Source organism: Mus musculus, chromosome 4 (assembly GCF_000001635.26).
Source record: "Mus musculus strain C57BL/6J chromosome 4, GRCm38.p6 C57BL/6J".
Classification (NCBI taxonomy): Eukaryota; Metazoa; Chordata; class Mammalia; order Rodentia; family Muridae; genus Mus; species Mus musculus.
In genome coordinates, this window is record NC_000070.6 from 120,048,836 (window position 1) to 120,075,221 (window position 26,386).

Here is a 26,386-nt window from a genome sequence, read left to right on the forward strand (position 1 = left end):
GTGATGATGGCTGAATGAGTTTATTAAGCAAGTCAAATTTATTGAGCATCTATTCCTGTTAATACCATGTCATGGGCAGGGCTATGGCTTGGTAACAAGACAAACAGGACCTGGCCTTCCCCTGAGATTGTTTTTTCATTCTGTGGAGAGAATAAGTAATTATGCAATGATTGAATTACAGTGGGAATAAATGTTTTGTGGAAGACGCTCAGGAAGCCATTCCTTGTGAATGGTTGTGCAGACTGGGCATGCACAGGTACATGTGGGGCAGCCATGAAGGAGTATGTAGTGTTATTTGGAGCACAAGACTGGTCCAGCTGTAAAGCAGTGTAGTCCAAGTTCATAGACAACTGTGGAAACCAGGCAGAAACCTTTCTTTCTCTTCTGGACTTTGACCCTCATTCTCCCTGTTTGGTGGTCAGATAACATATGGTCAACCATCCTTTAGGAGAAGCCTTGTCACCAGCAGGGCCTGGGGACCAGGAGGACCAGCATTGTTTTGCCTGTGGGTCAGGGTTTTACCTTCCCTGGCTTGGGATCAAAGGCACAGAGGCGGGGCTGGCGAGATGGCTCAGTGGTTAAGAGAGCCGACTGCTCTTCCAAAGGTCCCGAGTTCAAATCCCAGCAACCACATGGTGGCTCACAACCATCTGTAATGAAATCTGATGCCCTCTTCTGGAGTATCTGAGGACAGCTACAGTGTACTTACATATAATAAATAAATAAATAAATAAATAAATAAATAAATAAATAAATAAATAAATAAATCTTAAAAAAAAAAAAAAAAAGGCACAGAGGCCTATGATGGCAGAAAGGGCTGGTGTATTCAGCAATAAGGGCTTCTCTGCTGGCCAGAGCCTGGCTCACGGTATTCCCTGAAATCAGGAGCACTGGGCCTGGAAGGAGCCTGACTTCTAGGAATATAGCAGCCCACAGCTCACTCTGTGTGTGCATGTGTGTATATGTGTGTACATGTTTATATGTATATGTGTATGTGAGCATGTATGTTCATGCACATGTGCATATATGTAGAGGCCAGAAGTGAGCCTCAGATGTTGTTGATCTCGAGAACTGTCCACCTTGTTTTTCAGACAATCTCCCTCTTGGAGACCTGAGGCTCATTGATTATGCTTGGTTGACTTGCCAGTGAGCCCCTGGAATCCCCCTGTGTCCACCTCCATAGCGCTGGGACTCTAAGCATGTACTGCCATGCCTAGCATTTTATGTGGGGCCTGGGGAGCCATCGTCAAATTCTCATGAGCCATCTCTCCAGCCCAGGCTCAGCTTTTGATGAAAGCACTCTGCCTTCCTGTGGAGCAGACAGGCTCCTGGTGGAGCACCTGAGTGGCTTTGTTGCAATGGCCTGGGGCAAGTTCTACTTCTCCCAAACACTAGCTGGGTAACCTGAAATAAGCCACCAAGCCCCAGAGCCTTGCATTATCAATACCACGAAAATGATGGAGAGTTACTCTCACCCACCGTTAAGCTGAAAAGGACAGAGGCAATGTGCCAGTGGGCTTCAATACCCTGGTGGAGAGGGGCAAAAACCATCATTGCCTGGGGACAGTCAGTCCTTCAAGGAGGTTGGGCTTTGGCTTATGATCCCAGACCTAGACACCTATCCTGGCTTTGTGAAAGAGTAGAGAAAACCCAGCCCTCTCTGGTTTTTCTGTACTTGGGGGTACTTTTCTGGCCAGTAAAGATATCTACCCTGTGGCAGGAACTTAGAACTGAAGGGTATTTTAGAGATGGACTTTTCTAGTCTTTGGGTTGAGACCTACAGGTAGACATGATTTGTTCTCAGTCAATGACAGGGTTGTAGTCAGACCTAGGTGCATTCTTCTATCCCGAACCTCTCTGTTCTCCCATAGTTCTGCAGGTTTAGAGAAGGATAGGTAGACCGGGCCAGATCAGAAGCCAGCAGGGTGGACCTCGAAAGGGTTTAAAAGGAAGGGAGCTGGTCAGCCCAGTCTTTGGTGGTCAAGGGGAAAGCAGGAGTGTGGAGGTTCCTGTAGAGGGACCAGTGGGCAATGCCCTTCAGCTTCCCTTCCCTACTCCAGGAACTGCCCATCTCCAAGGTCCCAGGCCCCGAGGCCAACACAAAGACACCACCTGCCCAGAGCTTTTGCAACAGTCAGGATTCAGGGAGCCTCAGCTAGTTCAGGGACCACAGATGCCCTAGGAAATCCCTTGGTCCAGGTGGACAGTGCACATGTCAGGCTAGCATGTTTTCCTAACTGGAACTTGGGTCTGGAAAGTGAGGTAGGGCGATGCCAGGCAGCACACTGGTAGGCACGCCAGGGAGTAGCAGTGAGAGCTCACCGTCAGCTGCTTAGTACTTGCTGCATACCAAATGCTGTGCTCGCTGGCCATGGGGCTCGGGTAGGGCAGACACTGACATTCATTCCTTCCTATCCTGCAAGCTCCCACTGTCTGAAGGAAGACAGCCCCGCATGGTCTGCACTGAGGGTCAGAGGTCATAGAGGAGAGAGATGCTCTGTCACCTTCCTGGGAAGTTTGGTAATTTCAGAAATGCCCAAGGAGCATGTCGCCCAGGCAGACTTGTTACAGAAGCACACCACTCACGACAGCATGGAGGGTCAAGCAACGCAGGCATGGAGGTCAGGAAGGAAGCAGGAGGTGGTGAGGCTTTTCCAAGAAGGTAGCAGGAAGTGGAGAGGACTTGGCAGTCTTGAGAGTCAGAGTGAGTTTGCTGAGAAACTAGTTATGCTTAGATAGTGGTGATTTTGGTGGTGGTGGGGTCAGCCAGGACTTTTAGTCGTCTGTCACCTGGTCTATCCCCAGGGCCCAAGGCTGAGAGACAGGGTTTGACTGTACAGGTCTCCTGGTCCTGAGCTGCAGAACTCAGTGAAACGGACGGACAGATCTGAGACTCATTCATACCTCTGTCTGCTGGATTGAACGGAAGCACGTAGAAGCTGCTGAGTGACTGAGTCCCCATCCACTCACCTGTAGATTTCCTTCTTGTCACCCAGGGGTGATCAATTACCAGACCTCAATGTCTAGTCACTCACTTATCTGCAGCTCTGCTCAAGGCTCTGAGCGAAGCAGCTGTGAATCTCAGGCCCCTCAACCCTGTTCTCAAATACAGCCGAGTGAGCCTGCTGTGCCCGCAGCATCTATACACACTCTGTCCCACAAGCAGGCTAGGGAAGGTAAATGCAGTAGTTGGCCATGTCTCCAGCTGAGCCACCGCTGCTACAAGAGCCTGGGAGTTCTGGAGCTGAGTGGAAGAGGTATTCGTGAGCTGGGCTGGCCTGGGCTGCTTGAGGCAGAGTGAGGAGGACGGCCCAGATGAGAGCCAGGAAGACTGGCACCCAGGACATCCTGGCATGCATGTAAGAAACATCCAAGTGTTCGGAGGAATGTGTCATTTAAGGGCCACCAGAGGGTTTTCGTCAGGGAATGGCATGGTGAAGAGACAGTCTGTGTGCCCATGCAAAGGATGAGCTGGGAGGTGGAGGAGTTCAAATATTGCTGTGTGTTGGTTTCAGTGCAGGGCAAGTGTGGGGGTTTGAGCCAGGCTGCCTTCAAGTGCTTCTGCTCTTATTTATGGACTCTCACTAAGGCTCTGGGCCAGGTACCACGCTAAGTGTTCTTTGTGAATGAGGTAATAGATGGCTTTCCCAGACTCATCTGGGCAGGCACTGACTCTCCTCCCTCCCTACAAATGAGCTATCACAGGCCCAGAGATGTTAAAAGAACACTCTGCCTTGATGATCTGGCTCCAAAGTAGAAGAGGGTGGATTCAAACTAGAGCCATGTTTTATCTACTTCTAAATGAAGAGCAGCCAGTCAGGGCCAGGAATGGTCAGGAGGGTTGCCCCAGGATGGCACATCCTGTAGCTAGGACAAAGGCTTCCTTGCCCCCTATCAAGTGTGACAGACCCCACAGAGCTGAGGGGCTTCACTGAAACCAGAACTGGCATATAGATGGTGTCTTGGTTACAGTTTCTATGGCTCTGGTGAAACACCATGACCAAAGGCAAGGGCAGGAAAAAAGTGTTGGCTTACATATCACTCACTGTTCATCACTGAAGGAAGTCAGGACAGGAACCCAAAGAGGGCAGAAACGTGGAGGCAGAAACTGATACAGAGGCCACTGAGGGGTGCTGCTTACTGGCTTGCTCCACATGGCTTGCTCAGCCTGTTTTCTTATAGAACCCAGGACCACTGGCCCAGGGATGGCACCATTTACAATGGGCTAGACCCTTCTCAGTTGATCATTAATTAAGAAAATGCCTTACAGCTGGATCTTATGAAGGCACTTTCTCAATTTAAGTTCCCTCCTTTCTGATGACTCTAGCTTGGGTCACATTGACAGAAAACTAGGCAACAGAGTTGGGGACTATGCAAATCACTGAGGTAGTGGAAACACTCTATGGAAAAAGTGTCCCTTTCAGAGCCTCCAGGCCAGAAAAGGGAAGGGCCACTGCAGCCCAGTGACTCTGCTCTGTAGCACACATGGCCTTACCTATTTGTGAGACCCTGAGCTGGTTAGGTGGGGAGGGGGGATCAGAGCTAAAAATGGGGGCAGCCTGGTCCCTAGGCCAGAGGCTGGGGAGGATCCCTGGGGAGCCTGGCCACCACTAGGCTTCCCCTGTGAGCTGAAGAGGCTATTGTGGTTGAAGAGAGTCATCCTTCCTCCAAAATCATGGCCATACTTTGCAATCTCAGCAGGTATTGACCAAGTGCTGAAGGTCTCAGTCCCTGCAGCTTCCCACAGTCATCCTGTGTGCACATTCTGTGTGTGTGTGTGTGTGTGTGTGTATGTGTGTGTGTGCACGCGCGCACTTTGTTTCTGTGTCCCTTCTCCCTATGAATAGATCACAGTGATTTTGTTGCGGGATTTCTAGCTTATTCTATTGCAAGACAAACTCTGTAGATAGGCATAAAGCTTGAAAGTCAGAAATAACCAAAAGAGGAAGAGGGACAGGCCTCAATTTCCGGAGAATTGACGCTGTGCTATTTAAATCCGACGCCGGTCCGGATAAGCCCTGTTGCTTCCATTTTCCAGGTGAGCATACTGAGCCACTGAGGTGTGAAATGATGTATCTGAGGCCACACAGTGACAGTGACCTGAGAGCAACTAATTCTTTAGTGCCAGAGCCTTGGGCTAGCCTTCTGCCATGGAAGGCTGCTCGAAGCTCACAGCTCTGGGCCTCAGTTTCTTCAGCTGACAGATGTGAATAGAGCTGTTCTGTAGCATCATTATAAGGACAGCATTAACAGACACTCGGCGCCTGTGGGTTTGGTCCTACCCCTGCTTTCTGCCTCTGCAGACAGGAGATGTTGCGGCTCCGTGGAGGAATAAGCTGCCTGGTAGTTTTCTTGCCCAGATTCCCAGTTAGCTGTTTGATGTCATGGGGCAAGCCGTGTCCCCTTCACCTTTGCATCTCTGAACTCCAGCCAGGGCAGCAGTGTTTTGTGGAAGCCATTCAGCTGGATCAGCTTACTTCCCTTTTGGGTGTCCCAGGGGCCTCGGGGAGGGGAAGTGTCCCCTCTGCTCTCCCGTGAATGCACGCAGCGCAGGCCTGTTGACCTTCCCATGAGAGGACTGCCTGTAGCCGGCTGGCATGCAGGGAACAGCTCTTTGGGTCTTGGCCCCCAGGGTCACTCCTGCTGCTCAGCCTGCTCCATCATTCCTTAAGGTTTTAGGGTGGCTGTACCCCACCAAGTGCGATTGAGGCCCACCTACCCTTTCCCCTCACAGGGTCTGGAGACCATAAGCCTGTTCTGTCAAAGTGTGGAGCCTGAGGTCTTGTTCCCTCCCTGCCGCTCACTACTACATGGTGGGATCCATTCACTCGGACGTTCATTGCACGTTCCTCTTTTTCTGTCCTCAGTACCTATCAAAGGGCGTCTCCCTCCTCTCTGCCCACCCTCTCCTTGATTGGGTGTTTTCCCCAGCATTTTATGGCACATCAATCCATATCAGAGGCTGAGGCCCATGGCCTGTCTGGTCATTCTCTCGGGAGAAGGAGGCCACCTCAGCGTTCCGTGGGTCTACTGACATTTAAGTGGGAAGCTTTTGTCTAGAGAACTCAGGTAGGGCCTGGGAAGCCTCCCACATCTCTCTGAGTGGCCAGACGCACATAACAGCAATGTCAGGCTGTGGTGTGGCCTGCGGGAGCAGGTGAGTTGCCAGGGTAGGGAAGGGACACATGCAAGGGAACTGAGGAAGGTGGGTCATGGTCCTGCACATCCATTCTGAAACTGGAGCAGCTGCAATCATCCATACCAGGCTCCTAGAGGATCAGGTATCTGCCATTCCCACGTAAAGAGGAATCATGGAACCCTTACCCTGGCATCCAGACGCTCCATCCATCCTGTGATACCATGTCCCTGCTCATGACCAATCCCCAGCGACACATGTGCTACATTACACACAAGTCGGGGCTTCATAGGGTGGAGCAGGACCCTCAGCTTTTGAGAGCCTCAGCATGCTTGGGGGAGGCTTCCCAGTCTTGTCATTTCCGGAGAGCCACCCGTGCTCATGTAGGTGCCACAGCATGCTCATTGGCTCGCTGGCCTTGGGTAGAGTCCTTTGGTCTGTTGGTGCATGTCTCCTATCGCCAATGAAAAGACATACAATGGGAGGGCTCCTCTCTTTGACTCTTGAAGAGGGTACAGCTCAGAGAGGCTAAGCAATTCAGCTGAGGCCACACAGCTATAAATGGCTGAAAACAGGAATGAACCCAGGCCATCCTGCTGCCATCAGTGCAGATTCTAGGCTATCCCTCTCTACTCTCATATCCTGTGGTAAATAAATTATACATTATTCCCCTTACTTCTCCCGGGCGCCTGTAGCCTGGCATAATTTGGCTACTGATCTTATCTGTGTGTTCATGTATCTTGACCCACATGTATCTGTGAGTCAATAAGATTTCCACATCTTGGGCCAGAGAGATGGCTCAGCGGTTAAGAACACTGACTGCTCTTCCAGAGGTCCTGAGTTGAAATCCCAGCAACCACATGGTGGCTCACAACCATCTGTAATGGGATCTGATGCCCTCTTCTGGTGTGTCTGAAGACGGCTACAGTGTATTTACATATAATAAATAAATAAATAATTTAAAAAAAGATTTCCACATCTTATTGACCCACAGACCACAGTGGTGGAAATCAAAAGGAAATCAGAAAGATCCATTTCCCAGTTCCCTGACCCTTGCATATCAAATTCAGCTTTCCCATCTGCTGTCGCTGTCTGAACATGTCCTCTTCAAAGGGTGGTCAGGGACTCAGCATGAGCCTTCATCTTCCCTGAGAGTGAGGTGTGAGGCCCCAAGCAGAGCCCAAGCTGTCTGACCTCATTCATAGCCCCCAGAAACCTTGTGCCGTGGTCCACAGAGGCTGTTCTGTCCGAGCTTTCAGCCACAGGGATGTCAGCCCTAATGTCCAGCAGAATTAGTCTGCACTGTGGTCTCTGACTCCAAAGGACAGCCTCTGGTGGCATTTCATGGAGTCCACAGAGGAACTGGTCCAGATCCTTCTTGCACTGGCTGTGTGCAGCTTTGCAGACAGACCCTTGTTCCCACAACAACCTCTTCCCTAATCATTCACTGTTCTCTTCAGAGAGGACACATAGCTTATTTCCAGTTTTTTTTTTTTTATTTGTGGTGAAATACACCCAAGATTGAATTTACTGTCTTAACCATTTTAAGAGTGCAATCCATGGATGTTAAATCCAATCTGGTGGCTACACATCTGCCACCACCACCTGCCTGCATGACGCCCCTTGTCAAACCACAGATCTAGACCCGTTAACGAGCAACTCTTCGTCTCTATTCCCTGACCCACACCCCCAGCTCTGGGCCACCCCGCTCCACTGTCTCTACATTTTTGAACCACTTTTAAATTGTGATAGTATGAAGTGAGACCAGAGATGGGGCTCGGTCGATAAAGTGCTCGCCTAGAATGCACATGGCTCTGGGTGTCACCCACCGCAATTCCAGCACTCAGGAGGCAGAGGCTGGACAACCAGAAGTTCATAACTACCCTTGACTACATGGCAAGCTCTAGGCCAGCCTGGGCTATCTGAGATTCTCTGTCTCAAATACACACACACACACACACACACACACACACACACAAGCACAAATGAATGCAAAACATGCTTATTGTTAAAACAAAGGATCAGTGTAGCGATGCCTAGGAAAATGTTTATGTCCCACACTCCACCCAAGCCACAATCCAGTCCAGAACATGCTGACAGTTATCATCAATGACCTCCTAGGTTCCCAGCTATGGAGTGTGTGTGTGTGTGTGTGTGTGTGTGTGTGTGTTTGTGACTTTGCTATTATCCCAGGATGTGCAGAGCCCAGGAGCGGCCCTACTGAAGCTCACCTCCTACCCTTGCCTCATTACCTTTCCCAGGGTCATATGGAAAAATAGAGGTAGCAGAGTGTCCTCCATCCCACAGGATGGTCAAGGGAACCTCTGTGAGAAGTCTTGTTGTTCATACGTGTACACAAAGTCACAAGGAAGGGTTGTGACTGGCAGGGTGTGTCGGCCTTTCACCTAGAGAATGTATTTATCTAGTGAAGGCTAGCTGGGTGGATTAATCATCGTTCCCTTACAAAAGCAATTGGTGGGTATGAAGGCAGTTTCCACCACCCTCAGTTGTTCAAGGTAGTGCCGTCCAACCAACCCCCCACATATGTGTCTTTATGCGTGTGCTTGTCGGTGTTGACTTGTGTGTACTCCTGGGGCTGCAGGGCCACCATGCACTGTGGGAGACATGTCAAGAGGTTCCCCTAACACATACCTTCCAGCTGCATTGACACCTGTCCATTGACTCCGCATCTCCAACAACGAAAGTGACCGTCATTCTTCACTGTCAACCAGTTGAGGGAACAGTGACCTTTAGTGGTGATCTGTGGTGATTGCTGAGACCAGCGTTTTTACTGCTTGAACGATGCTCTGTTGTTTTTTTTTTTTTTTTTTCCTCCCCGTTTTATTCCCTGCTTTTACTTATTTTATTGGAGGTACTTGCTACATATTGTGGGTCATGACCCTTTTTTATGTGCTGCCAAATATCTCTGTGCCTATTTTGTTATCAAGCATTCCATCCTCAAATGAGGAATATTCTGGTGAAAGAATTGGTTGGTGGAGCAAGTAATGGGAGATTAAACTTTCTTTTCTCCAGAATTATAGGACTTAAACCTCAAGAATTCAAAAATCTGCAAATATTTTTATAATTTGCTATTTTCTTTTTTTTTAATCTGTGTTTGGGGAGGGGGGTTCTGTTCTATGGTTACTTAATTTTTTGGATAGTCAAATGTATTGACCTTGAAAGAACACTGAAGTCCAACTGGGGCTTTGAAAGCTACTTTCCAATAGCATTACAAAAATCTTCCAACAGCCTTGGCATTTTCACGAGCTTGTTTCTAGGTCATGTCTGTTTGCATGAGATTTCAAAAAGGGCCTCACTATGTAGCCCAGGATGGCCTCAAACTTGGGATTCTCCTGCCTCAGCCTCCCCAGTGCTCAGGTTACAGGCACATGCTGCCATGCCTGGTATCCCAGTTGGTTCTGAATCAAGTTATCTAGGAAGAGGAACCTCAGCTGAGAAAATGCCTCCATCAGATTGCCTGTGGGCAAGTCTGGAGTACATTTTCTTGATTAATGAATGATGTGTGAGGGCCCAGTACGCTGGGTGGCACCATCCCTGGGCAGGCAGTCCTGAGTTGTCTCCGAAAGCAGGCTGAGCTAGCCATGGGGAGGAAGCCAGTAGGCAGTGTTCTCCATGGCTTCTGCATCAGCCCCTGCTTACAGGTTCCTACCCCATGTAACCTGAGAGCTATAAAATGAAATAAGTCTTTCCCGCCTAGGTTGCTCTTGGCCTTGGTGTTCACCAAAGCACTGGAAACCCTACCCGAGACTCCTGGCTCATTTATACCTTCAACCAGTTTCACCTTCTGGGCATCCGTGGTGGGGGAACCCTGCCTGCTCTCGGGTGCCATTCTGCCGTTTACCTCCCTCCTGGCTCTCAGCCACCACTTCCCATGTCACTTACGTCATTATCTGTTTGTTCTCCTCATCTGGCTGGATGCTCAGCTCCACAAAGGCCAGGACCCTCTCTGCTTCCTGATGTTCCTATGTTTTTATTTTTATGGTGCTCGCAGTACCCAGAGCAGTGTCTGTCTGACACATCTCGGGCTCTTCTAAGTACCTAGTGATCGAGGGGACACACGAGCTGTCCCCTTTATTTGAATACTCCAACCTTTCTCTGGCAGTTGGGAATCCCCTCTTCGGCTGCCCTTTCAGCTTCTCCTGTGGTTATTGGTTGGTTCGGCGTTTCTCCTTCTCCTTCTAGTTTTGTGTAATATCATTCCCTAGAATATCGTCAGTTTTCAAATGCATTGTCGACGTACAAAGCTACATTCCAATTCTCTTACATCTTAAAAAGTTTGCATGTGTGCATCTGTGAAAGTCACCTTTCTCAGCGCTTGTCTGACTTTGCTTTTCGCTCTCTGTCTCATTTGCTGGTCGCAGTCTCGGGTGTCCGTCTCCGCCATCAGGGCACAGCGATAGCGTCGCACGCGTGGCTGCTGGTGGCTGCTTCATGTGCTTTATTCTCTTATGTTTGCTTTGGGCTTTATTCATTTCTTCCCTTTGGGCTATTCAGGGTGGTTTTTTTTTTTTTCAATACAAGAGATTGAACCCAAAAGCCTTACATATCGTAGGCTGGTGGTTCTCAGCCTGTGAGTCACACAACCCTTTCATAGGGGTTGCCTAAGACCATCAGAAAACACAGGTGTTTATATTAAATAGTCATAACAGTAGCAAACTACAGTTATGAAGAGGCAATGATGATAATTTTATGGCTAGGGGGTCACCAGAACTGAGGATCTGTTTTAGGGGGTCACACAGCTTTAGGAAGGCTGAGAACCACTGCCCCAGACAAAGGCTCTGCCCCTGAGCCACAATCCCAACCCCCCAGAGTCTTCTATTGTGTTTTGAGACAGTGCCCTGCTGAGTTGCCTGTTCTGCTCTCCAACTTGCTATCCCCCTGCCTCTGTGGCTACCACTTCAGCTCTGGTGAAACCCTTAACCTGCATCTCCTTGTCCCCTCTCCTCTCCTCTCATCACAGAAAGCATTTGAGGCTTGCTTTTCCTCTGAGCATAGAATGACTTGTGCCCACAACCTTCCAAACAGTAATGTTCTCTTTCTCTCTCCAGTTCCCTTAGCTTCGGTCTTGATGTCCCCTTTATTCAAGTCACTTAGAAAGTGTCTCGGCACCACCATGTGTGCCTCTGACTTGCTGTTTTGATTTCGATACCCAGACGTCTTCTGGCTGTTGCCTGGAGAGATGCTCTCAGGATCTTCGATGCTCGCATGCTTTGGAAGTGGAGAGTTGTCTTGCCATATTTGAGCAAAAAGGCATCTTACCTGTGTCTGGGGTCTGTGTAAAGGGATATGTATAGACTCTGTCCCTGTGACTTCTTCCCTGAGCTGCTTCTGTGTCCTATCTACACTCACAGGTGACACCCAGGATTCACTCTCCCTCCCTATGTAGTCCAGACTGGTTTTGAACTCACAATCCCTACCTCGATCCCCTGGCCCTGGGATCACTGGTGTCCAGGCACCATAATACCCCTGCTTGCCCCACAGTTCTATGATTACACTACCTCATTTGTCTCATTAGGGCAAAGGCCGGGCTCTAGCCTATGCCTTCTTGTGGAAAGAGGCCTCAAGCAAACACAAAATGCCCTACTTTTCTCTGCCCGGCATTTCTGCTTCATTCTGCAGTGTGACCTGCCAGGACTCTATTAAAGCTCTTGCCTGCTTAACCGTTTTCTCTTAGATTTCTCTCATCAGTTTGTCTTATTTCCAAATATATGGCTGGGTTTATATTTTCTTTTACCATCCTGGTCTCTTAGCTTAGAATAAGATAATTGAATCTATTTGCATTATTGAATTCATTAATACGCTTGGCTCTCTTGACGTCATTCCTCACATCTCTGTTTGTTATCCATTTTCCTTCCCAGCTAGCTTTAGTTTTACTGATTCCTGCCATATTGAATAATCTGTGTCCCTGCTTTCTCTCCCATACTTGGCAATTAAGAAGTCTGTCTTATTTTTTCCTTGAGAAATACCCATAAATCAAACATACGCATTTGTTCATATGAAGAAGTAAGTTTCTGATTTCCAGTAGTGTGTCCCCATCCTGGCAGATATTTGTCCCGAAGCCACCATGCACACTCTGCTTGTATTTCTCCTGTTTTCTGTTCTTCTATCTTGTCCTCTCTCGAATGACTTATTCTGATACTTTTTTTGTTTGATTTTGTTTTGCTGGAGTAATTCCTTGGGTGACTTAAAGAAAAGATTAGGTGCTGGCCTCTGATTTTAGTATTTCTCTCTCTCTATTTGAACCTCAATGGATCTCAGGGGGTTTTAAGATCCATTTTTCCCTCAAGCTGCAAAGTCTTTACCCTGTAACGCACTGGCAGTCAGGGTAGGAGATATGAAACCCAGTGTGGGCTGCCCAGCTTTTATTGTCATCCAGACACAACCTCACCTGGGAAGAGGGAACCCCAGTTGAGGAATTTCCCAGGTCAGATGAGCTTGTTCATATCTGTGAGAGACTGTTTTGTTTCAATGTGGGAGGGTCCAGCCCACTATGAGTGGCACCATCCCTAGGTAGGGAGGTCTGGGCTAGAGGAGAAATGCTAAGCACAAGACAGCAAGCGAGGAGGTGGTTTTCTGCTCCATGTTTCTGCCTTGGGCTCCCTGCCTTGAGGTCCTGGCCTGGCTTCCCTCAATGATAAACCATGACCTGAAAGTGTAAGATGAAATAGATACTTCCCTCCCCAAGTTTGGTTCTGGGTGTTTTATTACAGCAACAGAAAGCAAACCAGGACAAGTTTCAGTGTAGGTTCTCAACATGAATACAGAGACTTTCAAATACTAGCTTTCCCAATCTCCTCAAGATAGCGTTCATGGAAGCTGAGGTGCTCCCTGCTCTGGGAAGGGAGCACAGCAGCTCCACAGAGTATCTGGAGTGTGTGTGAGGTGGGGTGGCTCTGCTGAGGATTGGCTCACGATTGTGTAAGAACTGTCGCACAACAACCCGTGACTGGCAGAAACGGCAGGCACGGGGTGCTGAGGCCAGAGGAGGGAATCACAGGAACTTAGTGTGTAAGGTGCTGAGAAGGGGATGGATCTTTCCAGAAGCTTCTGTGATGTCTGTCAATGTCATCTGCCCCAGCCCCAGCTACTGGCTGAGGTGTAGGGGACAGAGGTGTGTGGCCCTGGCATCTAGTGCTTCCCTCCCACCCATATTGGTCCCTTTGGAGACTCAGAGGATGTGCTCCCAGGCTGAACTTTGTTTCCTGACTTGGGAGTGGGCCTTTCCTATTCCCGCCTAAAGCAGTTGGTGGGATGCGATTGGGCTTTCTGTGGTCCCCACTCCTCTGAGTCCTCAGACTTTCTGGCCAGCTGGTATGACTCAGGATCTCCTCCAATTTGTAGGCTCTTTTTTGTTTTAGTGGCATTTTCGGGGAGAAGAGGCAGACCACTGAGCCCTCTCTGTCATCTAGAAACTTGGGTCTTGGGGATGACATTCTCAGGTGACTAATATGCAGATGTAGCTGGACAGCTACTGAGGAGGACTGTGAGTGGCTGGTGATGGGATGACGAAGCCGGTCTCCATGCTTCAGCTCATCCTAGGTCCTCCACAAGCCACACCCCCTCATGAATCAAAACCATCTCATGACCCCAGTCCCCGGGCAGCTCAAGTCCTGCCTCCTCCTCTAGCAAACCTCTTTTCCTGCTGACTCCTGCTTCGGTCATGACTCCTCAGTGTGCAGTTTCTTGATGGTCCCTGTTCAGGAGGTTCAAGGGCTGAGCTTGAAACACCCCCCACATCCAGACACCATCAGAATCGACTCCAGTGTGGTTCCTCTGAAGACAAGGACCAAATCTTGTCCACTTTGGCAACTGCTAGCCAGCTGGACCCATTAAATGAATGAACGACCACGTCGGGTTCTAAAAAGAATTGTCACACATTGCGTGGGGGATTCCCGCTAGGGGTTGCATGTGATTCAGAGGAAACCTGTCTGAATATCACACCGTCTGGAAGGACTCTCAGCTCCTGGTGTCTGCACAGAGGACACTTGCTTATCGAAAGAGAACTGTAGCAAGCGGGTGTTGGGTCTCGTGGGCGGTGGACCTCATGTCCAGTGTGGTGCGAGTTTGATGAGTGGGAGAAGCATCTGACCAGGTAGACATGCTGTGGGGGAGGGGTGTGATGTCTGAAACAGTCTGAGGAGGGCTTGGAGGTGGGGCCTGGCCTGTGGGTGCTCTGGGGTCTCGGTGGGAGGTATCAGGTACTCCTATTTTTTTTTTAATACTTGCAGTGGACTGGGAGATCAGACTTGGAGTTGATGGGACATGGCAAAGCTGTGCAATGTCTAGATGGCTCTGTTGGCAGACTCAAATAAGTTACCACAGGGAGCCACAGAGCCAGTCCTCTCTACCATGCCACTCTTCGGAGTTGAACAGCAGCAGGTGTGGTGAGAGGGGACATTGGAGACCTCAGGTGATCTCTGTGTTCTGTAGCAATCATCTGTGTGGAGTGGTTGCCAAGGACTTACGTTCTCACAAAGCATGGTGCCGAGGACAAGCAAGAGGACAGTGCCACAGGCCTATGTGCAGGTTACCCCACATTACTACACTCCGCTCTGGGACAGAGTCCGGGGAAATTATGTGGGTTGTGCCACATGCCAGGCGTTGTTCTCGGCACTGCGTGCACAGTGACTCACCAAAGCTCAGAAAGCCCTCACCATTCTCAGCCTCCTTTTCACACACAGTGACTTCACACACCACGGAGGTCACAAAGAGAAGGACGTGGACCAGAACCTAGGGTATCAGAGCCTTAGAGATCACATTCTCAGCTCTCACACCACACCATCAGAAGCAGACAAACCGGACGGAGAGTCCAAAGAGCGTGGCATGCCTAGGACGCTATGCGGCACACAGCTAAACGACTCGGGTTTTCTGCTTTAAGAAGTGCTTTCCTCTGAGCTTCCTGGTTTGAGCCTTATGACAGCTGCCCTGGTGCCTGAGCCACATCGCTTGCTCATCCATCCATCTGCTCAGGAATCTCTCTGGAGCTCCTGTCCTGCCCTAGGCTTCCCTTGGCTCGAAGAGTGTTTTGTTTAGTAACTTGGAAACCACAATGCACTCCTTTGCCCCCCGCACTGTTCCAAGCATGTTAGTTTTCACTTGGGCTAGCAGCCCCCTCAGGGTAAGTGATTGTGCGCCATACCCATGGGTCAGCTTGCTTCTATAGGTCCCTAGGCTGTAACCATGTCCTTACCACGAAGGCACCCAATCACGTCTGCAGTTGGCTTAGGTTGGCATTGGATGTGGGTAAACTGAGGAGTCAACCCTGCTCTGGGGAGTGTTATACCTTTCCAATCTCATTCTTGGATTGATGTAACCTGAGTCCCTGTGGTTGGTGGGGGGGCTGAAGTTCTGTTCCCTTGCTGGTTTTCAGATGGGCAGTCCTTCCGAGTTGCTAGCTGCTGCCTCTGGGTCCTTCCCTTCCACATGATCCTTCCACCTTCAGGCCAGCAAGCGTTCATAGAGTCTGACTGATGCCAGTCCCTCTAACTTGCTCATCTAGAACCAAACAGAAAACTCTACCTTTCAAGTAGACTTCCCTCGAGCCTGTTCAAGGTCAAGGATGCCCTGACACAGACCCCAGTCATCTGTCATTGTCCAAAAACTGTACTCCAGGATTTGGAAACCTTGAGGTCCACCAGGAGCCCTGCCCATCCGCCTGGTAAAGGATGACACTCAGGGAAGTTTAGCATAGGGCAAAGGAATGTACAGTGTATCATCCCAGAGCCACTGTATCCTACTATCTCCCTGAGGGGACATGGGACAGAAATGCAATTTGGAGAGAGTTCAGGGCTGGGATAAAGCAGGGATTGTTCTGTACCTAAAATTGATCTAGAAAACTCCCTGACCATGGCTTCCGTCTTCCCCACTTTTGTAGGATCAGAGGCACAAACCAAGCTGCCTCGAAGTAGCTCATGGAAGACTCTGGAGAGCCGCTGGCCAGGCACGCTACCCCTTCCTCAGGGAGAAGCAGTGTGTAAGCAGAGGCTTTGCGGCCGGAGTGGACATGAACGCTGGCTTCCAGAGAGAGCAGCGCTTCAGTTTTGGTCATCGGAAGTGGTGCCTGCAGCGCAGGTAAGAAGCTCCAGTCTGGTTTGCCAACTGCCATTTTAGCTGGCTGTGTTCTTCTCTTAAAACCTTCTGTCTGGAGAGTGGCCATCACCTGTCCTTGCCTTCCCTGACCTCTGACAGAGCTGGTCTGGAATTCCCTGGTGCCTTGATTAGGAATTCCAGCCTTCCCATGTCTCCGCCCCTCAGTCTCCACCTCACCTCTGCTAAAGGACACAACAATGTCTCACAAGGACCCAGGCCTCTGATATATTAACCTGTTTCCCAGGCTTGTCCTTCCATGCCCAATCCTAAGTCACCTTCATACCCTGCCCTGTCATAAAGCCCCTGCCCGGAGGCATGGAAGGGTGTCAGGTCTGGCCTCTCATGATTACCTGGAGAGTTCCAAACTCTAGGGGCTGAGTACATAGGCAAGTGAGGTCCCTGGGCTCCTATATGTGTTTGCATGCATATCTCCATCTTGGGCGTTAGGAGTGGGCTGTGACATGGGTGGGGGTGTGGCATTGGAAGCTCTTTGGGTAAGAGTTAAATCCTAGGGTGTTTTGTCTGCTACAAGCTATGTCATCATCATCATCCAAGGAGCTGGTAGGGCTGAAGGAGAGAGCACCTGCTTTCAAAAAGGAAGGAAGGAAGGAAGGGAGGGAGGGAGGGAGGGAAGGAGGGAGGGAGGGAGGGAGGGAGGAAGGGAGGGAGGGAGGGAGGGAAGAAGGGAGGAAACACGGATTCCCCAGAATACCTGTGTCATCTGCTTAAGCACTAGGGACATGAGGCTCTGCACTGGAGTCCTTCCCTTTGAAACAGCATCACACTCTGTTAGCCAGGGCTAGCCTTGAACTTACAATCCTTCTGTCTCCGTACTGACATTTGCAAGTATACACCCTCGGGCCCACTATGTTTGGATTCTGGGGTGGGTCCTGGGAGCTGCCTTCTGGGGGCTCTAGGGATTCTCCACCTGTCTTAAGTTTACATGTATGGGCTCAGCTATGATGTAGAAGACGTGAAAACCTATGATTTACCATCAGGCCTGCTTGTCCCCTCTGCTTAGAGCAGGCATTTTCTCATTGTGCAGAGCCAGGGCCGGGGATGTAAGTCACCTCATGGGCAGCATTGCTGCAGCTCACGGATGGGGGTGGATGGGCTTTGATTTCAGCCAGCAGCTCCTCAGCACGCCCAGCCCAGCATGCCTGTCCTGACCAGAAGCATCCTGTGGAGATAGAAAAACCCCCAAGACCCAAGAAAAATTAACTACCTGAGCCTCATTTGGATGGGGGATGTTTACAGTGGTATTGAACCTGGGGCTATCCCTGAGTTCAAATCCCAGCACTAACAGTTACTGGTGTTAGTAGATTTTAATTAGGTATTTTCCTCGTTTACATTTCCAATGCTATCCCAAAAGTCCCCCATACCCACCCCCAGTAGATTTTTTTTTTTATGGTTTGGAAACATGTTATAGCTCCCTCTCCCTTGCCTCAGTTTCCTCTCTTGCAACACAGGAGAAGGTGGTACCTGCCTCACAGGGGCACCACGCACATACAGATGAGGCCTTATTAAAACACGGACCACCCACCTGGAAGTCCTTCCTAATATCCCCTACTGTGCAGGCAACTCAGCCACCACTCACCCTGTGATAGATCTGCTATGCTGTACCACCTGGTACTGGCACAGGACCCTAAAGTGAAGGGACTGGTCCTCTCTATACACAAGGCCTGGTACTTCATAGATGAGTTTAAGTCCTGAAAGGAAAAAGAGAAAAATCCTAGTGAGGCTGGCCTTGTTTATCCTTTAAAATATGTATGGACAGACACTGAGCACAGAGAGGTTCAGTCATTTGAAGACAGTCACACAGCTCGCAGGGGTAGAAACTCTGTCTACAATGAATCAACTCTTTTACTGTTCCACTGAAATGCTTCCTGAAGAAAAGACTGTGAGTCAGTTACTCCTCCTCCAGCAGTAAGTGGATGACTAGAGTATGACTGGAGAGCCCCATCACCAAGGGTCCCGTTCCTCGGTCTCCTGCAGCACCATCTGCTCTATTGACTTTGCATTTGTTTTCAATGGTGCACATGACAACTTAACTGCAAGTTGGGGGGAGGGTCCTTCTCCTCTAGCAGCCTCAGTGATCTGGTCCACAAGGTGGACGTGGGTTCTTGAGTAACCTAGAACTGAAGCTCCGAGGAGCACAGGCAGTCTGGGGGACCACCCGGGACTCTACCACTCCTGGCATGTGCCCTCCCCTACTTCATGCCCAAATTCCTAGTAGTCCACATGGACTCTGACAGCTGGGGGATGGGGGGACAATCTGCAGAGGGAGCCCTGCCCAGCAGCAAATGAGCCTCAGCTCCAGCCAGAAATCTGGCCCCGCCGCTTCCCGCACTCTCCCTGGGGAAGAAAGCACAGTGATTAATGGAGTTCTGACTCAGAGCTGCTGGGGGATCCAGGAGATCATAGGCACAGCTGGCCCACTAGGAAGTGGGCTGGGCTATGTGGCATCCATGCAGATGAAGGATGAGGGTCCAGGATGGCAGGTGTGCAGTGTGGCAGCCTCCACTATGCCAGGGATCCAGTTAGCTGGGGACACCTGGGCTCCCAGCAGGGCTTGGAGTCATGCAAGGTAACCAGGAGTCTCCTCAGGAGAGACCTAACCTGGGCCCATCTCCAGAATAAGGTGATTTCTGAATGAGTGGCTGCAGGCCAGAACTAACATGAAACTGAATTGGGAAATGTTTTCCCAGCAAACACCACTGCCACTGGTTTTCAAATTTTCATTGTCTGAGAAGCCATTTAAAATGTCGTATCTTGTATGAAATGATGATTTAATGATCAGGATAAAGCGAGTTTATTCTTTAATCTTTTTTTAAGTTTCAATCTTTAAAATGGATTTATTATGAAAGTTCACACATAGAGTAATAACTATGCTTTGATTTACAAAACTTTGACATTTTAGACTAGGGATCCACAAGCTAAGACCTGTGGCCACCGCCTGATTGTGTAAATAAAGCTTTATTGAAAAACATGCTGTTCGTTCACATGCACAGCAGCTTTGGCTGCTTCCGCCTATCTACCCTCAAAGTCTGAGCAATAGACTCTGGCCTTTCGCAGCCACTGTGCTGACTGCAGTCCTAGGCATCCACGATCTTTCTTGTCAGCTGCAGCTTCCCCGTGGCCTTCTCTTGTCTTGGTTGGCTTGCTAAGGATTAAGAATTAAGGAATTCAAAGGTTAGAAGATGGATAAATCACTTGTCCCAAAGGCACAAGGACCAGAGTTCAGAGCCCCAGCACACATGTAAAAACCTGGGCAGGTGTGTGGCCACCTGTAAAGCAAGCGTTTGGAAGGCAGAGACAGGGACTCTCCTTGGCAAGATGGCTAGCTACACTAAGCAGACTCGGCAAGTTTCTGATTCACTGGGAGACCCTGCCTCAGTAAACAAAGTGGGAAGTATCAAGAAAGACAGATGACACCCACGTAGGGCCTCTGCATACTTCACACATACACGTACAAGTATACACACACACACACACACACACACACACACACACCATGAAAAAAAGGTTAAAACTAGGAGGCTGGAAACCCTTAGTGGTTAAAGCACTTGTGCATGCATGAGGTCTGGAGTTTAGGTCCCCAGAACCCATGGGAATGTCAGTGAGTGTGGCAGCCCCTTACGTAATTCCAGCCTTGGACAGTGGAAATGGGATCCCATGGGCAATCTGGTTAGTGAGATTAGCCACCTTGATGGGCTCTGGTTTTGATGGAGAGATTCTACTTCACTGAATGAGATAGAAAAGTGACTGAAAATGATTTTTGATGTCAATCTTGAGCCTCTGTATGTGTGGCTACACACATATAAATACACACACACATACACAGAGAGAGAGAGAGAGACAGAGACAGAGAGAGACAGAGAGAATTACAAAGAAAACAATCCAAAGTCATTTCAATAGAAGATATAAGGGTTGCATTTTCCACTGTGTACTCATCTGTGCTATGGGGCATTCCACGTGGACTACAGGAGTTCCGGTTTGCATCATCAACAGTATCCAACAGCTGTTTGAATTCCTTCTTGCTACAAATGCCATTCAGACAGGAGGCCCACACTCTCCATACTTGGGAACTTAACCTTGTGGCTCTGTCCCTTGTCAATGCCTGTGTAGACTTTCAAACCTATAGATTCAATCCTGAATCTATCCAGCAGAACAAAGGCACCCAGGAAAGAGTTCAAACTCATCTCAGCCCTGTAGGTCAGTCTTCCCTGACCCCATTCCAAAGTGCATCCCAGCCAGCCTAAGCTGGGGACGCTTTCCCAGTGCTGCAGTGCACTGGGGAATGTGTTAAAACTGGTCCACTTTCTGGAACAGTGCTGATAGGAGCCAAAATGTATTTTTAGCATTTATGCTGTAGTGATTGGAGAGCCACCTCTGAAAGGGCTTTAGTGGAACACAGTCTGAGACTGCCCTCAGCAAGAATTGGCTGCTCTTATTCCACTGCTTAAGGATAATGGAAGAGTAAAAGGATGCTGAGTGTCCTGTTGAGAGGCCTAAGGGAAGGGAAGGAGAGGTAGAGGAAGGGAGCGAGAGATCGTGGGAGCAATGGGCAGAGAGTCAAGTCCAGTCTTCCAGCAACACCAGAGGCCCTGTGACTCCTAGCAAGGCTTCTAATGTCTCCAAAGTTAAGCTCTCCAGCTGCCTTCATGACTTACAGCTGCCCACAGAGGGCAAGGTGCAGATGCACTTGGGGACAGATGACAATGCACAGAGATAAGGAATGGGGACATTAACAGCCTCTTCTGGTACACCTGTCAGGGCCCCACTGGCTATGTAGAAGGTCATGCTGTATCGAAGGGAAAGGAACAGCTTCCCTTGGAGTTCCCAAGCTGTTCCTTCTGTATGCATTTCCATCCCCCCCCCCACACACACACACTGTGCCCTTCCTCCATGGAGTCAGGGCATTAGGAACCTTTGCTACAGGGTTCTGAGGAACCCTGCCTTCATGTCTGCTCTGATTGTACGTGCAGATTTAAGAGCCTCCAGGTGGGGTGGCATCTGTCACCTCTGCACCCCAAGTGGTGCTGCAAAGGTTTCTGGGGGGTAGTTAGTGAGCACAGGTCATTGGATACAATGATCTGTGAATGTGGATGCTTTACAAGTGATGAAGGGACAGGTGTCAGGGTCTAGAGAAGAAGGAGGTGGGCTAGGGATTGGGCAGTAGCTCCAAGCATTTAGCCAAAGCCCACAGAGCCAGGAATAAAAACCAGGAGTCCTGACTTCCAGACCAGCTGCTGTTGCCTCCATGGGTGTGAGGAAGGGAAGGCCAGGCCTGGTGGCTTGGGACACTGTGGACTAGCGAGTCCACCCCCTCCCCACAGAGAAGACATTTTTAGGTTTTGAAGAGATGACCTCATGTTTTTCTTATTTACATAGCCTGGATTGTTTATGTAGTCATTTAAAAATAACCAATGTGTACTAAGCTTAGTCTTTGCTCTCCAGGCTCTGGTGGAAGAGCCACTGTGTGGGGAGAGACACCTTTTTATCTAAGAAAGGGACAGCCTTGTTTCCCAGGACAGACGGGGGCAGAACAGGACAGGTAGGAAGCTTCGTGGTTTTTTCCTGTCGCTTCTCCAAAATAACTCCACTCCTGCTTCCCACTTCTGGCCTGACTGGACCCAGGGTAGGTCTCCTTCCGGGCAGCTATGCTCTGTAGATTCTCCAGGAGCTGTTAGGAAGTCTGTCAACAAGCACATGCGCTGGATCTGAAGACCTAGATTGTGGCCTGGAGGGTTCCACTCAAGCTGGACCACTGGCCCTGCAGCTGAGCTGTGTGCCATTGGACAGGCTACTTAACCTCTCTGTGCTGGGTCAAACAGAGAGACAACAGTGCAGATGGGAGCAGTTCCTGTGAGAATTAAATCAAGAAACATATGTGAAGGGCCTGGCTCATTCTGGGTACATAGTAGCAACACATAGTGTGTCTTCGTAAAAAGTAACCATGTTTCCTTTGACATCTTTTGAGAAGAACAAACTCCATGCTGGGCTCAGGTGGTGACAGACAGGCTGACCTGGCTGAGGAGTGGAATACACTCGCTAGAGCAGAAGAGCACTAAGGAGTTGGAGCTTTGTCTCATAAGTCACATCTCCGAGCATCGTCCACAGACGGCCATCTCCCTCTCCCCCTCCCCTGCTCCTCCCTATACACACACACACTCCCGAATTGCCTAGGTACTTCTTTAACGGGCAGATCTCAGGCTCTGTCTCAGACTAGGGGCTAGGAGGCTGCAGTGAGAGGAGCTAGAGGCACGGTTATCTGTCAGAAGAAGACTGTGATATTTGCCTGCAGATGTTGACTGAGATCAACATCTCAGATCAGTGTCACCTGTAAGAGGTGGGTGGTGGGCCTCGCCTGCCAGACTGATGTTAGGGGAGGGAGAATGAGGCCTCCTCATGAGAACAGAGAAGGGTAGCCAAGCTCGGGCAGAGCAAGTGACTTGCCCAGGGCCACACTGTTAATAAGTGCAGACATGGGGCATGCTGATTCTGGAGTAGGCTTCCTCTTGTGGTGCCAAGTGGAGGTGACCCTGGAAGAGCCATTGATCAATAGACAGGAAGGCGAAAGGTGAGTTTTATGCAAGCATAATGAATTTGAGAGGCTAGAGGGTGCAGCAGCTGGAAATGCAGAGGGGTGTGGGGTGCCAGGCAGATGGGCAGGCAGGTGGATAAGCAGGCAGATGAGAGAGCAGGTGAGGTGTGCAGCTGCAGGAATTGCTAAGGAAAACAGGAAGAAATGAGCCTGGGAGACAAGCAGGGTGGAGGGGTGGGGGCTGACAAAGGAAGCCGGAGGGAGGAACAAGCCTCCTGTGAAGCAAGTCAGGTAAGAGACAGAAGAGACAGACCAGGGCTCAGAGAGGTGAGAACAGGACAGGGTGGGGTGCGCAGGAAAGATGGGCGGCACCGCAGGTCACCCAGGGAACTTGCTTTGGGCACCGCTTTAGAAGGAAGCCAGCCAAGCTGAAGGAAACTGTGCCATAAGTAAATAAAAATGTCAATCACGTGGGGCAGGGAGGAGAGTTGCTGTTTGCTTGTGACTGTGCTCCTGGCCGGCATGGGTGCAGAACCACCCAAGTCTCCTGTCAGGACAAGCTCTGCCATCTTGCCCCCGTTCCGGCACTGTTGGCTGGTGCCCTGGAATTATCCTTCCTGTCCTCTGCTGGACGGGCCTCAGCACCATCCTTTCCCTCCCTCCCCAGCCTCTCATTTCATTTGGCAGCTGTCAGTGGGAGCAAAGCTTGTCCAAAGGGTTTCGACTGCCGGGCCACCCACTGGAGAGTTAGTTATACAGACTCGGGAGATTCCCGGGCTGCTAAATCCAAGAAAGGGTGTGCCAGGCAGGCGGGGCTGTCCCAGCAGCTCATTCTGAGCAGCCTCTCTGGGGCTGCCTCTGTAATCTTGCTCTGTTTGGGGGCATCTGGGTCTAGGTCTGGAAAATGGGCCCAAGGCCCTGAGAGCCACGTCTAGCACTAGCCTCTCAGAACACAACACCACCTGTCTTCCCTTGATCCTACACATGGACTAAAAACCAAACTCCTTCCCTCCCAACACAACACTCACAGGGACACACTGCCACAGTCAGATAGGCAGGCTTTCCTGACATGCAGCCTGTTAGATACAAGGTGACAAGCACTGATCCTAGTGACAAAACAGAATGCCTGTCTCTCCATATTCCAGTAGAGAACATAGAGTGGGGAGTTGAGGACCTGAGTTTGGTTCCCAGCACAAACCTTCATACACACACATATACACAGTCATATACTCGTGCTCACACATACATGTATGCACACACATGCTCATACACAGGCATGCTCATATACACATGCTCACACATGCATGCACATACCTGTGTACACATACACGCTCACACACACTCGTATACACATGCTCACATGTGCATGTGCACACATACACACACAACACACAAAGAAAAGGTAAACACTTACACACTTATAATATTTGTGAGTTCTTGCAGATATAAAGGTGCACACAATAAATAGGTATGCTTTCCTTAAGTAGAACAGAGCCCACCAGGGTCAGCTGTGCAGTGAGAAGGTGGCATGGGGTTAGCAGATCATGGTAAGTTGGGCCAGGCAGCGACCTGAGCAGGCATCAAGCAGCCTGGGTGGGTAGTGTCTGAGTATGGAACCAAGGGAAGTGTGGGTGCCAGTTCTGTGGACAGCTGGGCAGAGCCCGGGGCAGAGGTGACAGGAACAGGAGGTCACAGTATGACTGGAGGGAGAGGCAGTGGAGAGCAGTTCACACGGAGCAGCCTGGGAGGTCTGAGCTGAGCTGAGGGAGCGGTGAATGTGCTGTGGCCCACCTGCTGTGGCGTGGGGACACCTGCATTAGGGTGGGGTAGAGTGACAGCAAGAGGTCCGTGCCTGAATGACACAGATGAGCACAGCTACTGCAAAGGCCATGCTGGGGCAGGTCTCTGGACAGTGTGGGATCCCACCAGCATGATTCACTGAGATGGACACTAGGCACAGAAGAGATTTTTATTATTATTATATATTTTTTTAAACCAGGAAAGCCCACCAACATTCACATGCAGTGGTACTTCTCAGGCTAGTCAGTGTCACCAAGCCTCAGCTTACTTATCTGCAAAATGGATCTCTGGATAGATAGTTCCAAGATCATTAAAAAGCCACTCCTTCAGTCTCTGGCTCTGGGGCCTGTAGTGATCAGGGAAGGCTTTGAGGAAGTAGGTGGACCCTGTTCTTAGGAATGACTTAGACCAGGTCCAACTAACAAGGAAATGGAGAAAAGAGCAGCCAGGCAGAAAGGCCATGAGACCAGGAGCATAAGCTCGGAGCACCGGGCTGGTTGGGAAGGAGGGGACCAGGAACTATTAACAGACAGACGGCCCCCAGCTCCCCAGTACCACAGCCTTTAAAGCAGACCTGCGGGGCCTGGGGCCTGGGGCCTGGGTTTGTTTTGTGAGCACTGTGGTCCTCCATTTTTAACATTTTCAGACAGACGTGCTCAATCAGGAAGGAATAAAGCCTGGCTTCTGGTCCGCCAGAGAGTTAACCTCCTGGCCTGGCACTGCATAACCACAGGGTCTGCTGAGCGCAAGGAGACTCTTCTGTGTGGCAGCCAGAGCGGCAAGCCTGGTGGCTCTGGGCTCTGGCACTGTCCTGCAGTGGAACAAACAGACCTCCCTTCATAGATAATGGCCTCATTGAGTATTGTGCCCGTGGCCAGTGCCCAGCACTGGGCAGCTCAGCCTGGGTAAGTTTCCTCTCTTGGCTGCTTAGCAAAATATTTACACTATGCCTTTCTAGTAAGACAGTTCCTGGGAGCCAGCAAACAGAGGGAGCTAGAGAAAACCCCTCACTCCCCATTTCACCCCCACACCCACCAGGGACCTGCTTTCCATAGTGGGGGAAGGCTTTGCCACATACCCAGCATGTGTGTCTGGCTCCATTGTTGCTCCTCAGGGTTCCATTGTGAAGCAGGACCTAGAGCTAGAAGAAGCTAGAAGGCCTGGCCAGCTTCACTTTTCTTTCTCCTAGTATCCTCACTAGAAGAACGTCTGCCTGATCTTAAGAGGCAAACATGATGTGGCTGGTTGCTACTATCTTCCCTACTGCTGCTGCGCTCTCTCTCTCTCTCTCTCTCTCTCTCTCTCTCTCTCTCTCTCTCTCTCTCCTCTCTCCCTCTTCCTCTCCCTCCCTCTCTCTCTCTCCCCTCTCCCCCTCTCTCTCCTCTCTCTCTCTCTCCTCTCTCTCTCTCTCTCTCTCTCTCTCTCTCTCTCTCTCTCTCCTCTCTGTGTGTACTCTGTGTGGTAGGGGGCTTTCAATGAGAAAAGAGGGTACATTACCGCCAGCTCACTGCTGATAGTGCCTGTCCTCCCAAAAGGTCCCTGAACCAGCCAGGGGAACATTCACCATGTTGTCAGAGGAAAAGGGGGCAGTATCTCTGTCCTCGACCCAGCAGAAAAGAGGTCAGAGATGGCCTGTGTGGTCCTTTGGACAGAATCAAAACCAGTGAGCAAGCACCACATGGCTCATCAATAAGAAGTTGCCTTGAGCATTAGGCCCCATCACTGCGGTACACAAGACACACATCCTCTCCGGCCCAGGATCCTACTTCTTCCAGGAATCTGGCTTGTGAAAC

General features: G+C 50.1%; 1 protein-coding gene and 1 long non-coding RNA gene across 8 annotated transcripts in view; one reads left to right on the plus strand and one right to left on the minus strand.

Annotated features, from left to right (window-relative positions):
• The window catches only part of Hivep3 (human immunodeficiency virus type I enhancer binding protein 3), a 404,287-nt gene that overhangs the window by 315,077 nt on the left and 62,824 nt on the right, over positions 1-26,386 (plus strand). For all 7 annotated transcript variants that reach the window (XR_003954883.1, XM_006502817.3, XM_030253274.1 and 4 more), the window contains one exon: positions 16,032-16,228. The gene's annotated coding sequence lies outside the window, so the exon portion shown is untranslated. The remainder of the gene's footprint in view (positions 1-16,031; positions 16,229-26,386) is intronic.
• On the minus strand, positions 16,546-25,914 carry Gm36215. The gene is made up of 3 exons (XR_376605.4): positions 25,672-25,914; positions 17,844-17,955; positions 16,546-17,426 (listed from the first exon to the last, which is right to left on the minus strand). It is a non-coding gene; the product is annotated as a predicted gene, 36215 (long non-coding RNA).